The following is a 14,073-nucleotide window of genomic DNA, read 5'->3' as shown; positions in this document are numbered from 1 at the left end:
GGTAACATTCTAAGTACTGAACAGGTTATATGAATGACCATATGTGTATATAGTTATTGCATGCAACAACAAGTAGTGAAAAACAGATCACGAATTAGAAGGAGAGTGAGAAGTGGTATATAGGCAATTTTGGAGAGAGCCAAGGGGAAAAATGTTGTAAGCATAAGCTCAAAAACAATATATATATAATAAAATGGATATTTTCTTTGGTGTTTTGAGAGAAAATGGCCCCCTAAAGTAGTGCCACTATTCGGAGATTTGGTCTTGTGGGGACATGTGTGGCCTTCTTGGAGAAACTGTGTCTATATGGAGGCAGGCTTTGGGGGTCTCATGGCTTAAACCATGCCCAGTGAGACAGTTCACTTCCTTTTGTGTGTGAGCCAAGATGTAAGAGCTCTCAGCTCCTTCTGCAGTACATGTCCACCTGCTGGCTGCCTTGCTTCTACCATGACAATAATCGACTAAACCTCTGAATTATAAGCAAACCCTCTCCATTAAATATATTTCCTTTAAAAGAGTTGCCATAGTCATGGTGTCTTTTCACAGCAATAGAAAAACCTTAACTAAGACAGAAGTTGGTACCAAAAGTGGGGTACTCCTCTAATAGACCTGACTATGTTTTTTTTTTTTTTGAAGGAATATGGACCTTGGGACTGTAGAATAGAAAATACTTGAATGTTTTAAGTGCTGAGTAGGGGGCTATCCTAGTAGGAACATGCAAGACAGTGATGTTGAATGTGATTTTAACTATGGGTACCTGGATCAGGAGGCTTCGGAGAAGATGAATGCTAGCGTGTGGCCTAGAAACCAGTCTTTCAATATTTTGATAAAGAATGTGGCTGCTTTTAGCCTGTGTCTGAAGAGTCTGCTTGAGGCTAAAGTGAATGTTTTGGGATTAATTAATTCTGCTGGCAGAGGAAATCTCAAAACAACCTAGTATAGACTCTATTGTGTGGTTACTAGTGTTAATTATAATAAAGTTATATAATTTAGAGGAACAAAACAAGATAGGGAGAAAAGGAGCACCAGAAAGTTAACTGGAACTAAATTCTGTATTCAAGAAAATAAACAGATTTAAAAAAAAAATGGAATAAAGGGAGTAGTGACTTCAGGACAAGTTCTAACCCAGATACTAAAGAAAAGCTTAGAGCCAGGTGGGCTGGTACATGCCTTCAATCTCAGCACTCCAGAGACCGAGTCTGGTGGATCTGAGTTTAAGGCCAGCCCTGTCTATAGATCCAATTTCAGGAAAGCCAAGTTTAAGCAGTGAAGGAAAACATCAAAAACATAAATTTGGTGAAAATGTAATTGAATCAGGGGGAGATGTTCCAGCCCCAGTCAGCAACAGAACTTGGCAGCTTTAGTCACATGGTTCTGGAGTCAAGGATGGAAGAAACAGTTTATGGAATTTGCCTCTGTGACCTAGGAAAGCAGTTGAGGCCAGGCATATGTTGGCAGTGTCTCGATTGGAGGTTCAGAGAGGCCACTGAGTGAAGCTATGAAGGTGAAGCCTGGATGGCCTTGGAGACTCCAAGATGTTGGAGATGCCAGAGCCATGAGAGAGCTGTCAAGAGAGCTACTGATGAAGTCGTCAGACCTGCCCAAGGAGAGGACATGTGTTGCAGTCAACAAAGGGGTTGGAGGTATGAAGAACATTTTACTAGTGGAGATTTAGAGTTCAGAGTTGGCCCAGCTGGTTGTTGGTCCAGTATTTCCTCACTATACTCCCTTCCCTAAGTTTTAGAATGGTAATGTATAGCCTGTTTCCTTGTGTGTTGGAAGTATGTGATCTGCTTTTTTATTTTGATTTTACAGTGGACTGCAGTTAAGAGAGTGCATGAATCTCAGAAGAGACTTTGAACTTTAAACTTTTAAATAAGTTTGAGAGTGCTATAAACTATGGGGTCTTTTGAAGTTGGACAGAAGGCATTTTTTTTTTCATTATGATATAGCTGTAAACATTCAGGGACCAGGGAGTGGAATGTGGTGGTTTGAAAGAAAACATCTCCTAAACAGAGTGGTACTATGAGGAGGTGTGGCTTTGGTGGATTAGGTGTGGTGTTATAGGAGGAAGTGTGTCACTTTGAAAGTGAGCTTTGAGATATCATATATGCTCAATCCATGCCCAGTGAGACATTTTACTTCTTTTTGCCTATGAGCCAAGATGTAAGAAATCCCACCCCTTCTCTACCATCATGTCTGTCTATATGTTGCTTTGCTTCCTGCCATGACAATAATAGAATAAACATATGAACTGTAAGTGAGTGACGCCAATTAAATATTTTCTTTTATTAGGTATGCTGTGATCATAATTTCTCTTCACATCAATAAGAAACCTAAGACAGGTTTTCTACATCAGTAATATTTAAATTATCATTGTTGTTTATTAATGTAATGCTGTTATTTCTTTATGATATCTATTCTTTCTTGAGGCAATAGTAAAGCTTATCCATACAAATGTGTTTAAATGAGTACTGGGAGGGGCACACATAGGGGAAAAGTTTATTTAGATTACATATTCTGAGTCACAATATAATTAGGAAAGCTGAGGCAGGACCTCAAATGGCTGTGGACCTGGAGGCAAGAGCTGATGCAGAAGCCATGAAATACTGCTTACTAGTTTGCTCCTCACAGCTTGCTCATCCTGCTTTCTTATAGAATCCAGGACAACCAGCCAAGGGGTACTTAAATGAGTATTTTAATATAAAACGTATATCTTATAGTCATTTTATCATTTGAGATTATTTCTGTCTGTCATTTGAATTCCTTAAACAGGAGACCACTTCCTAAATATAACAGCAGTAACAGAGACACTGAGAGCAAAAATTAATAATTGGGACCTCCTAAAACCGAGAAGCTTCTATAAGGCAAAAGGCACAGTAAATAAGACAAAACAACAGCCTACAGAATGGGAAAAGATTTTCACCAACCCAACATCTGACAAAGGGCTGATCTCCAAAATATATAAAGAACTGAAGAAACTAGAATTCAAAATAATGAACAATCCAATTAAAAAATGGGCTATAGAGCTAAACAGAGAATTCTCAAAGGAAGAATTTCAAATGGCTGACAGACATTTAAGGAATTGCTCGGCATCCTTAGTCATTAGGGAAATGCAAATGAAAATGACTCTGAGATACCATCTTACACCTGTCAGAATGACTAAGATCAAAAGCACCATAGATTGCTTATGTTGGAGAGGATGTGGAGCAAGGGGAACACTCTTCCACTGTTGGTGGGAATGCAAACTTATACAGCCACTTTGGAAATCAGTATAGCAGTTTCTTAGAAAATTATGGATCAATCTTCCTCAAGGCCTAGTTATACCACTCTTGGGAATATACCCAAGGAATGCTCAATCATACCACCAAGAACTATGCTCACTATGCTCATACACATGCTCAACTATGTTCAATTATTTGTAATAACCAGAACCTGGAAACAACCTAGATGCCCCTCAACTGAAGAATGGATTTAAAAAATGTGGTACATATACACAATGGAGTACTACTCAGCGAAGAAAAATAATGACATCATGAAATTTGCAGGGAAATGGATGGAACTAGAAAATACCATGCTGAGTGAGGAAACCAAGACTCAGAAGGACAGACATGGCATGTACCCACTCATAAGTGGATACTAGAAGTAAAGCAAAGGATAGTCAGAAAACAACCCACAGCTCCAGAGAAGCAGGCTAACAAGGAAGATACAAAGAGTGACGACTGGATGGGGAAGGGGAAGTAGATGAGATCTCCATGAGCGAACTGAGGTGAGGAGTGGGCAATGGAGGGTAGGGGATGGGGGGTGAGAAGATAAAGGAATGGATGGTTGAGCTGGAACAGGGATGAGATTGGGAAAGCAATTGGGAAAGAAAGAGAGAGAGACCATGATGGAGGGAGATATCATGGGGATAGAGAGAATCCCCATGCTTAGCGAAGTTGCCAGGAATCCTGAAGAATGACCCCAGCTTGGACTACTAGAAATAGTGGAGAGGGTACCTGAAGTGAATTGCCTTGCCCCAGAGATCAAAGTCATCCCAGAACTTTTCTCCATGACTGATGGAGACAGATGCAGAGATCCACAGCAAAATACCAGGCAGAGCTCCAGGAGTCCAGTAGGAGAGAGATCCACTCTATGAGCAAGTGGATCAGGATCATGATGGGGAAACCTGCAGAGACAACCAAACCAAACTACTGGGAACTCAAGAAAGCTGGATCAATGGCTGTGGGGCCTGCATGGGACTGGACTAGGCCCTCTGCATGGTGAAACAATGGCATAGCTTGATCTGCTTGGGGAGCCCCCTGGCAGTAGAATCAGATTCCATCCCTGGTGCATGAACAGGCTTTTTGGAGCCTACTACCTATGATGGGCTTGGACTTGCCTCTACTGAATGTGCCTCCCCATAGGAGGTCATGCCTTCATGTGGAGGGGAGAGGGGAGTGGGTTGTAAGGGGGGCAGGAGGAGGGAAGAGGGGCATATTTGATTGGTGTGAAAAATGAATGAAAAAAATTTGTAATAAAAAATGTTTTTGTTATAAAGTTAGTTTGCCTAGAGAATGCTATAATTTTAATCAAAATCTAGAACTACATGTCTCAAATACACAACAAAAAAATCTGTGAATATTCAGTAAGATTTAATGGAGTTACTTTAGAGAAAGAAATCACTCTGGAGTTATAAATGTTTCATACACACAGAATTCAAAATTGATTTTATAGTGAATTTCTAGAAAATGTTGTTTCATCATACTAGAAAACCTACTCAACTTCTGATTTCTATTACTCTGATAAGGAATTATCTATATCAGACCATATTAGCATCACCTGTCTGTATTCATTGGTATTATATAACACTTATTTTCTTGTAACATTTTCACTCTCAACAAAATTTTTGTTGGAACTTTGGAAATATGAAAGGGTCCCCAGTAATATGTACATCACATGGATCTCTGAGTCTTTCCCTGAAGATACAAAATAAGATGCATCAAGAGAACAATTGCAAGCAAGCTTTTGAACTCTTAGAAAAATCTAGGGCAATATTGCTAGGGTCCTCATTCACCTAGTTTGCACTAGTATGGTTTCAATTATAAGTTTACGCTCCAAGAGACCTCAAGGTTTAAGTTCCTAGGGGAGTCATTTACACACCAGGCTGTCTAAATGATTATACCTGGTGAAAATCATCAGTGACAACCCGGTCCTGGAGGAACTGACGGATTTTAAGATTTTTAAACAGCATTCTGTAAACCATACTGCCTTAATGCTGCCTAAGAATTTAAGTTAGAATTTCTGAATTCCCCAAAGTCAGTGAAAGAGTGATTTCTAGTCTGGTGGTAAAGCAACTTGGTCTCACTCAGCTAACTATTCTAGATTAGAAAGTATTCATTCATCTCATTGCTTAGAATATAACCCCTTCTCTGCACACTCTTAAATTTGGATTCTGTTCATTTTTAATAAGAAACATATGAATTGCAACAGAATTTGCATCCCCTGTAAATCAGTGATTTAATGCACAGAGAATAATTAAAATGCTAACATAACACACTTGTGTTTGTTTTTGTCATATTATCTTTAAAACTTCTTAGTTATGGTTTTTATTGCTGTAAGAACACACCATGACCACTGCAACTCTTGCAAAGAAAATATTTAATTGTGGTGGCTCACAGTTTAGAGGTTTAGTCCATTGTCATGGCAGGAAGCATGGTGGCATACAAGGAAACATGGTGCTGGATCTAAGAGTCCTTATATCTTCATAGGCAAGCAACAGGACACACTGGGCAGTATCCTGAGCACAAGAAACCTCAAAGCCTGCCCCAACAGTAACACATTTCTTCCAACAATGACTTACTCAATCTAACAAAGGCACACTTCCTAATAGTGCCACCGCTATGAGATTATGGGGGCCAATTATACTCAAAGTGCCACAATCTTCTCCCTGATCCCCATAAGCTTGTAACAATATCATAAAACAAAATGCATTTAGTCCAACTTCAAAGCCCCCATAGTCTATCACAGTCTCAGCAATGCTTGAAAGTCCAAAGTTCAAAGTCTCTTCTGAGATTCATATAGTCTCTTAGCTGTAATCCCCTGCAAAATCAAAATCAAAAAGCAAATCACATACTTCTAACATGTAATGGCAGACGATATACATTACTGTTCCAAAATGCAGGAAAGGGAGCTTAGTGAGGAAATACTGGACCAAAGTAAGACAAAGAAAGAAAGAGAGAGAGAGAGAGAGAGAGAGAGAGAGAGGGAGGGAGGAGGGAGGGAGGAAGGAAGGAAGGAAGGGAGGGAGGGAGGGAGGAAGGAAGGAAGAAAGGAAGAAAGGAAGAAAGAAAAAAAAAACAGCTGAGCAAAATCCAAGCTCTGTATCTTTATATCTGATGTCAAAGCACTTGACTGCAACATACTTCTTTCTCTTGGGCTGGTTCTACTTCTGTTAGCAGCTCTCCTTGTCAGGTATCCCACAACTCTGGCATCTCTAACATCTTGGGTTCTCCAAGGCAATCCAGGTTTCAACTTCACAGCTATACACACTGGTCTCTCTACTAGGCCCTCATTCAGGGACACTCTTGACACATACCTCACCTTAAGAACTTTATTCCATCACTCCTTTCTTCTATCCTTAGCTCTAAAACCAGAATCATATGGCAGAAGCTGCCAAGTTCTGCTGCTTGCTGGGGCTGGAACATGGCCCTCTTTTCAATTATGTCTTCACTAGCTTTCTGTCTTTCACTGTATAAGCTTGGTTGTCCTGAAACTTTCTCTTTAGACCAGGCTGACCTCAAAATCAGAGATCTGCTAGCCTCTGCCTTCCCAGTGCTAGGGTTAAAGGTATGCCCCACCACACCAGGCTCTAAGCTTTTCTTTAGTACCTTTTCACAAATTGGAAACTGAGCTGGCTAGGATCTTACTCTAAGGTTACAACTTGCTCTAATTTACTTCTTAATCTGTTTAACTCCTTGAACACAGAATTTATCTCTATTTCACTTGTTGGTGTTCTCAAAATTTTCATTTTGTAATTTATCCTGCTCACCTTGCTCATTTTCATTATAAATCTTAATTAAAGTTACCACTAAAAAACCACATGATAGAGTCTATACCAAGTTGTTTTGAGATTTCCTATGCCAATGGAAACACAAAATTCTTCACTTTAGCCTCAGTTACACACTTTAGATAAAAGCAAAAGGCAGTCACTTTCTTCACCAAAACATCACAGGAACAATCTCTAGGAAACATACTAAGATTCTTCTCCTCTGAAACCTCTTGAGTAAGTACCCCACAAAGTTCATCAAATCACATTCAGCACCACTGTCTTCCATGTTCCTGCTAGTATGGCCCACTAAGAAAATGTTAAACTGCTATTGTAATACACAGTCCCAAAATCCATATTACACTAAACAAAATCATAATCAGTTCTATCACAGAAATATCCCTCTCCTGGTGCCAACTTCTGTCTTAGTTAGGATCTTTACTGCTGTAAAAAGGCACCATGATTATGGCAACTGTTACAAAGAAAATATTTAACTGTGATGGCTTACTTACAGTTCATAGGTTCAGTTCATTATCACTATTGTTGGAAGCATGGCAGTGTGCAGGCAGAAATGGTGCTAGAAATAGAGCCCTTACATCTTCACAAGCAGTCAATAGCAAGTTGTTTGACACACTGAGTGGTATCCTGAGCATAAGAAACCTTAAAGTCTATCCCTATAGTGACACTCTTCCTCTAACAAGGCCATAATCACTCCGACAAAGCCACACATCCTCATAGGGTCTCTCACTATGAAATTATGGGGCCCAATTACATTTAAACTACTACAACCTTAATGATGTTTCTGTGCTTTATATTATATATTTTAAGGATTTTACATATCACAGTTTTAACATCTTCATTTTCTTTCTTTCTTTTTTTTGATATTTCTTGTTTTATTTTGTTTTACAATACTATTCAGTTCTACATAACAGTCACAGATTCCCTTGTTCTCCCCCTTCCTGCCCCCCTCCCCTTCCCCCCAGCCCACCCCCCATTCCCACCACCTCCAGATCAAGGCCTCCCCTGAGGACTGAGATCGACCTGATAGACTCAGTCCAGGCAGGTCCAGTCCCCTCCTCCCAGATTGAGCCAAGCGTCCCTTTATAAGTCCCAGGTTTCAAACAGCTAACTCATGCAACGAGCCCAGGACCTGGTACCACTGCCTAGATGCCTCCCAAACAGATCAAGCCAATCGACTGTCTCACCTATTCAGAGGGCCTGATCCAGCTCCCTGATTTTCTTTCTTTCTTGTCAATATTCTGGTAAATGGAGTTATGGAGAATTTATTTTAATTACTGAGTTTTTGTTCCCATAATTTCTATTTGATTGATTATTCCATTTACTTGGTTCAGTTCAGTTAGTTGTTACTCATTAATTAATTTCTTTTTCTTTCTGGGTATTACAAAAAGGATCAAAATCATTCTAATCACTTAAACCCTTGTTCTGTCTAGTTTAAGAGTTCAAAAATGCTTAATGGAAACAAACACTGAAATGACTTCTAATTTCAGAATATTATGTGAGTATGAAAAATAAAATTAAACCTCTTTTCTAATACAAAAAGCATATACAATTACCTAGAGAAATGAGTCTTTGGCTTCAACCAATAGGCACTGCGAAGCAATAACCACAAAAGAAAAGAATAAAAACGAGACACAGAATGATCTGAAATTTTTATAGGCAAGCTCCAAAACAACCTGAGTTGAACATATCAGGGTTAATACTTTGGGAGAAATTAAGGTCATGAAGTAGTTAAGGTAGGGTACCAGTATGGAGAAGCCAAAATTTACATTTATCTTTGGATGTCTCTGACACTTCCTGTACTGGCTGGTTTTGTGTGTCAATTTGACACAAGCTGTAGTCATCAGAGAGGAAGGAGCATCAGTTGAGGAAATGCCTCCATGAGATTCAGCTATAAGGAATTTTCTTAATTAGTGATCAATGGGGCATTGTTCAGTCCATGGAGGGTGTTGCCATCCCTGGGTTTGGTTCTCCTTGGTTTCTCTAAGAAAGCAGACTGGGCAAGCAATGGGGGGGGGGGGGGGCAAGCCAGTAATCATTACCCCTCCATTGCCTCTGAATCAGCTTATATCTCCATGATCCTGCCTTTTCTGAATTCGTGTTATACTGTTCTGACGTCCTTCAATGATGAACAGCAATAGTGAAGTGTGAGCCAAATAAACCCTTTCCTCCCCAACTTTGTGTTTGGTCATGGCGTTTTGTGACAGCAATAGAAACTAACTAAGACACTTGTACTTGTTTTCCTCAGATAAGAAGTTCTCATGAGTAAACTTGTATTTAGTTTCTAAGAAAGTATCTCCATAAAGTTAGAAGCATTCACTTTCAAAGGGACAAGAGAGTTTATTATTCATCAGCCAGAAAGAATTTATAGAACTTCATTGATGGTCACAATGTCTCTAGACACAGAAAAGTGTAGCTGAAGTTTTTTTTGGTCTTGCGTGGCCCATGGTCAGGAAAAATCTCTCTTACCCCTTAGTTCCGCAATTGTTCAGACCCAACCAAGTAAACATAAAGACTTGTATTGCTTACAAACTGTATGGCCGTGGCAGACTTTCTGATATCTATTTTTTTTAATCTTTAATTAACTCATTTTTATTAATCTATACCTTGCCACATGGCTCATGGTTTACTGGTATCTTACATCTCACTTTTTATGGCAGTGGCTGGCAGTGTCTCTCTGACTCAGCCTTCCACTTACCCAGAATTCTCCTCTCTCCTTGTCCTGCCTATATTTTTTGTCTGGCTACTGGCCAATCAGTGTTTTATTTATTAACCAATCAGAGTAACACATTTAACATATAGAACATCCCATATCAGAAAAGGGAGCACCATGCCTTTCTGGTGGGCTTATAGGATAAGATATGTGAAGGTGCAAAAAGGCTAGATAAATACAATTATAGTGATAAAAATGTAACTTTAGAAAGACAAATGAAAATGTGAATAAATTTTAATAAATTTTTTTGGCTGAAGGCTAGAATCTGAAATTTTCTCAGAGAATTTAGCTGTTTAGGCCGCAGTAACAGAATATTAGAATAAGAATGGTCAAAGAAAGAACCTTTGAAGTCAAGTGTCAGATACCAGAAAGCTTTGAATGCTTACAAAAATCAACTTTGCAACCTGCAAATTGAATTTTAGCATGTAAATATATATATATATATTTATATATATCAACATGATCAGATATATTGTGGCAAGGCCAATCACAGTCTTGTGCATACTCATGAAATTAGATAGAATCTATAGAAATCAGTAATAAATTTACTATATTTGCAATATATTCAATGTAAGTTGACTAGCAATCAAATGAACATGCATAACTGATTTCTTTATTTTTATTTTTATTTCTTTATTATTATTATTATTATTATTATTATTTGGTTTTTTCGAGACAGGGTTTCTCTGTGTAGCTTTGCGCATTTCCTGGAACTCACTTGGTAGCCCAGGCTGGCCTCGAACTCACAGAGATCCACCTGCCTCTGCCTCCCGAGTGCTGGGATTAAAGGCGTGTGCCACCACCGCCTGGTTTATTTTTCTTTATATAGAAGTTAGGTTGCTTTTTCATTTCGCCTATGTTTTGGTGGAATTATTACTATAGTGCTAATACTACAATATTTATTTTTTAGATATATTTTAGTAAATCGTTTTGACAAATATCTAGGAGAAATATTGCTACCTACAGTAGCCCTACTTTTCATATTTTGAAGAATATTCATACAGCTTTCATTGAATTCCTGAGTTGTGTATTCATAAGGGCTTCTGTGTTTTTCCATACCCAACAACCTTTATTGACTGCATAAGTTCAACCTTGCAGAAGGGAAGTTTTTCTACATTGTAGCTTTTAGAGGCATTGCCCTGATCTTTAGTGAAATACAATGGAATGATGTCCAGATATACAGTGGGATATATGAGCTTGGGAGATCACTCAGCATGTCTGACGATCTTAGTTTATTCCCCAGCACACTTTTAAAAGCAGGATGTGCTGGCAGGGACCTGGAATGGTACTGTCAATGGTGGTACTGTCAATGAGAGGCTGAACCTTGTAGCTTTCTGCACAGACAGTCTAGCTGAACTAGAAAGCTCCAGGTTCAGTGAAAAACCTTGTCTCTATCACTAGTATGGAGACCAATATTAAAAGGCAACTGATATCAACCTCTGTGCCTCACACATTTCTCCACTCGTGAGATCACCTTCTAGATCAGTAGAAAAATGAAATTGGGTGAATGATGAAGCATTGCTGATAATAATGGACTCATGTTCTTTCTTAGTATCTGGTAAAATGTCTTTCTAACTGGGTTGATGTGGAAACAGACAGTACGTTTTATCATATTGTTGATATCAAATGAGAAACATTAGGGATAGGAGATGACTTACATACATGTTGTATTTCAATTGTGGAACATGTGGATAAATATGACAATCACACCATTGGAGTTCAGCATTTGGACACTATGATGAAGTTCTGTTAAGTTGTTATATAAAGTTTTTCTCCAAACATGTTTCATAATTGATCAATAATACTGTTCTAAACATATAAACATATTTGAAATACATGTAAATACATTTCAAACAATGAAATATCAATTCAGTATATTATGAATATTAACAAAGCAAATAATTTCTGTAAAATATTGGTAATATCAATCCATTGATTACAGTGCTGATTACAGTGCAAGATTGAAAATAAAACACATCTCTAATAGGCTGTGTGTTCAAAGAAGTTTCTCCAGGACACAATTGCTGGACAATTGCTGACAATTGCATGAGTCACTAGTAAAGGTTGATTTCCAGAAAATATCCTCATTGAGTTTTCAGGTAAAAGTGCAAAATATAACTTTAAAAATTCAATATAAATTGCAGAAATTGGGATTTAAACTTGGTTTCACCTAATTTACTAATTAAATATGTCATTTTTCTCATAAAATAAAAACAACCACACAGAGAAACATCAATAGTTTATCAGCTTCCTGAAATAGATAAAGTGTTGAGGAGCTGTCCTCTGCACCATTAATTGGGGAAATAAATATCAACCCTTCCTTGCCAACAGTAATTGATGATGTGCAAGAGACTGGGGACTGAAATAACTCCTGTATGTTTGAAACAGAAAATAAAGCCAAGAACATATGACTTCAGAAGCAGTTTGCTGTTACACCACATCTTAAAATCATATTTACATAGTCTCTCATTAAATTACAGAGAAGTTATTATTGTCTATAAAGGAACTGACAAGGAAGCAATACAACTTTGAAATATCCACCACCATGATTTTTCATATAAGTGATGAACTTTCAATCTTTCCTTCTTTCCTTCCTTCCTTCCTTCCTTCCTTCCTTCCTTCCTTCCTTCCTTCCTTCCTTCTTTCTTTCTCTTCTTTTCTTTCTCTTTCTCCTTCCTTCCTTCTTTCTTTCTTTCTTTCTTTCTTTCTTTCTTTTCTTCCTTCTGTTCACTTTTTTCCTTCTATTGTTATTCACTTACTTTTGTTTCATGTAGTTTTCTTACATACAAATCTTCAATGTACTTCAAGCACACCTATATTATTTTAACTTTATTGTGTATCTGTGTATATGTTTGAGAGAGTATATATGTGTCTGTATATATGTGAGTGTATGTGTGTACGTTGTATGTGTGTGAGTGCTTGTTAATATGTGCCATATGTGTGGGTTACTCTAAAGACAAGGAGGAAGTGTCAGATCCTCTGGGGCTAGAGTTCAGGTGGTTGTAAACCACAAAAAAAATGAGTGCTGGAAACCAAACTTAGGTCTTCTGGATCAGCAGAAATTGCCCTTAAATGCTGGTTCATATTTCAGTCAATCAACCTGTATTATGAGGATAATTCTCTCTAAATAGAAAGACTTTTGTGTATTTAATACATTAATGGAAAGAACAACTTGAGAAGGAGATGATAAACCAGAACTGTTGGTACTGTTAAAATTAACACTTTTCTTATCTTCATTTAAATGAAATGAAAAAGTTAATGTGTTAATAGTTATTTTTCATAATATAAAATGAATACATTGAAACTTATTAAGGAACATTGTTTCCAAAATATCTTAAAATCTGCATTTCCTGTGAATTATGCTACAAAATTTGTTCTCTTAGTATTGATAATGTTTTTCTCTGGCTTTTGATCAAAATATTGTTTTTTCTCAGAAAGCACCCAGCTGTTTGAACAGGTAGACCAAGAGGTTTCCTTTCCGCACACTACTCACTCTTTCCCGGGATTCCCCCAAGAAGTAGTTCTCAACCTTCCTAATTCTGAGACCTTGTCATGCAGTTCTTCATGTTGTGGTGATCACCAACCTTAAAATTACCTTCATTACTACTTCATGACCGTAATTTTGCTACTCTTAATAATCATAATGTAAATATCTGTATTTTCCCAACGGTCTTAGATGTCTAGACCTTCACAGAGTCTCAATTCACAGATTGAAAATCAATCCACCAAGGACCACCAGCCATTCTTTCACCTGGAAAGCAGCATTTACCTCTCATGCTTGCCTATATTGGACTTCTCCAAACATTGTAGCACATTGCATCAAATTTGGGATGTAGCCCAGCCTGGTGAGTCTTATATCAAAAGACACACCCCATCAACTATTTCCAGGTGCTCAGGTCCTATAAAAAATTTACACAAGCAATACAAAACACTGAGACAATATGTTCCTTCTCTAGAAATGATCAATCTTGTAGTAATGGACTCTATTGAGAACACTTTCATGACACAGAATTCAAAAGAAAACTTATACACTTATGTCTAATTAGTTAAAAGAGGATTGAACACCCAAAATAATATTTAAAAGGACAAGAATAAACTCTTCCTTTTGATCTAAGAAAGCACAAATAAATGACTAAATGAAATAATAAGGGTAATTAAAATATGACAGTTGAATTGAGTAATGATAGAGAAATACTGAAAAAAGAAAAGGCTAAATTAAATGGAAATTAAAGACCCAATAAAAGTAAAGTAGTACACAGGAGAAAGAATAACAGGGATTGAAGATAAGGTAGAGTTGGAAAGTTCACTCAAAACA

The sequence above is a fragment of the Peromyscus leucopus genome, chromosome 9 (genome assembly GCF_004664715.2).
Source record: "Peromyscus leucopus breed LL Stock chromosome 9, UCI_PerLeu_2.1, whole genome shotgun sequence".
Taxonomy (NCBI): Eukaryota; Metazoa; Chordata; class Mammalia; order Rodentia; family Cricetidae; genus Peromyscus; species Peromyscus leucopus.
Note: the sequence above shows the minus strand (reverse complement) of the source record.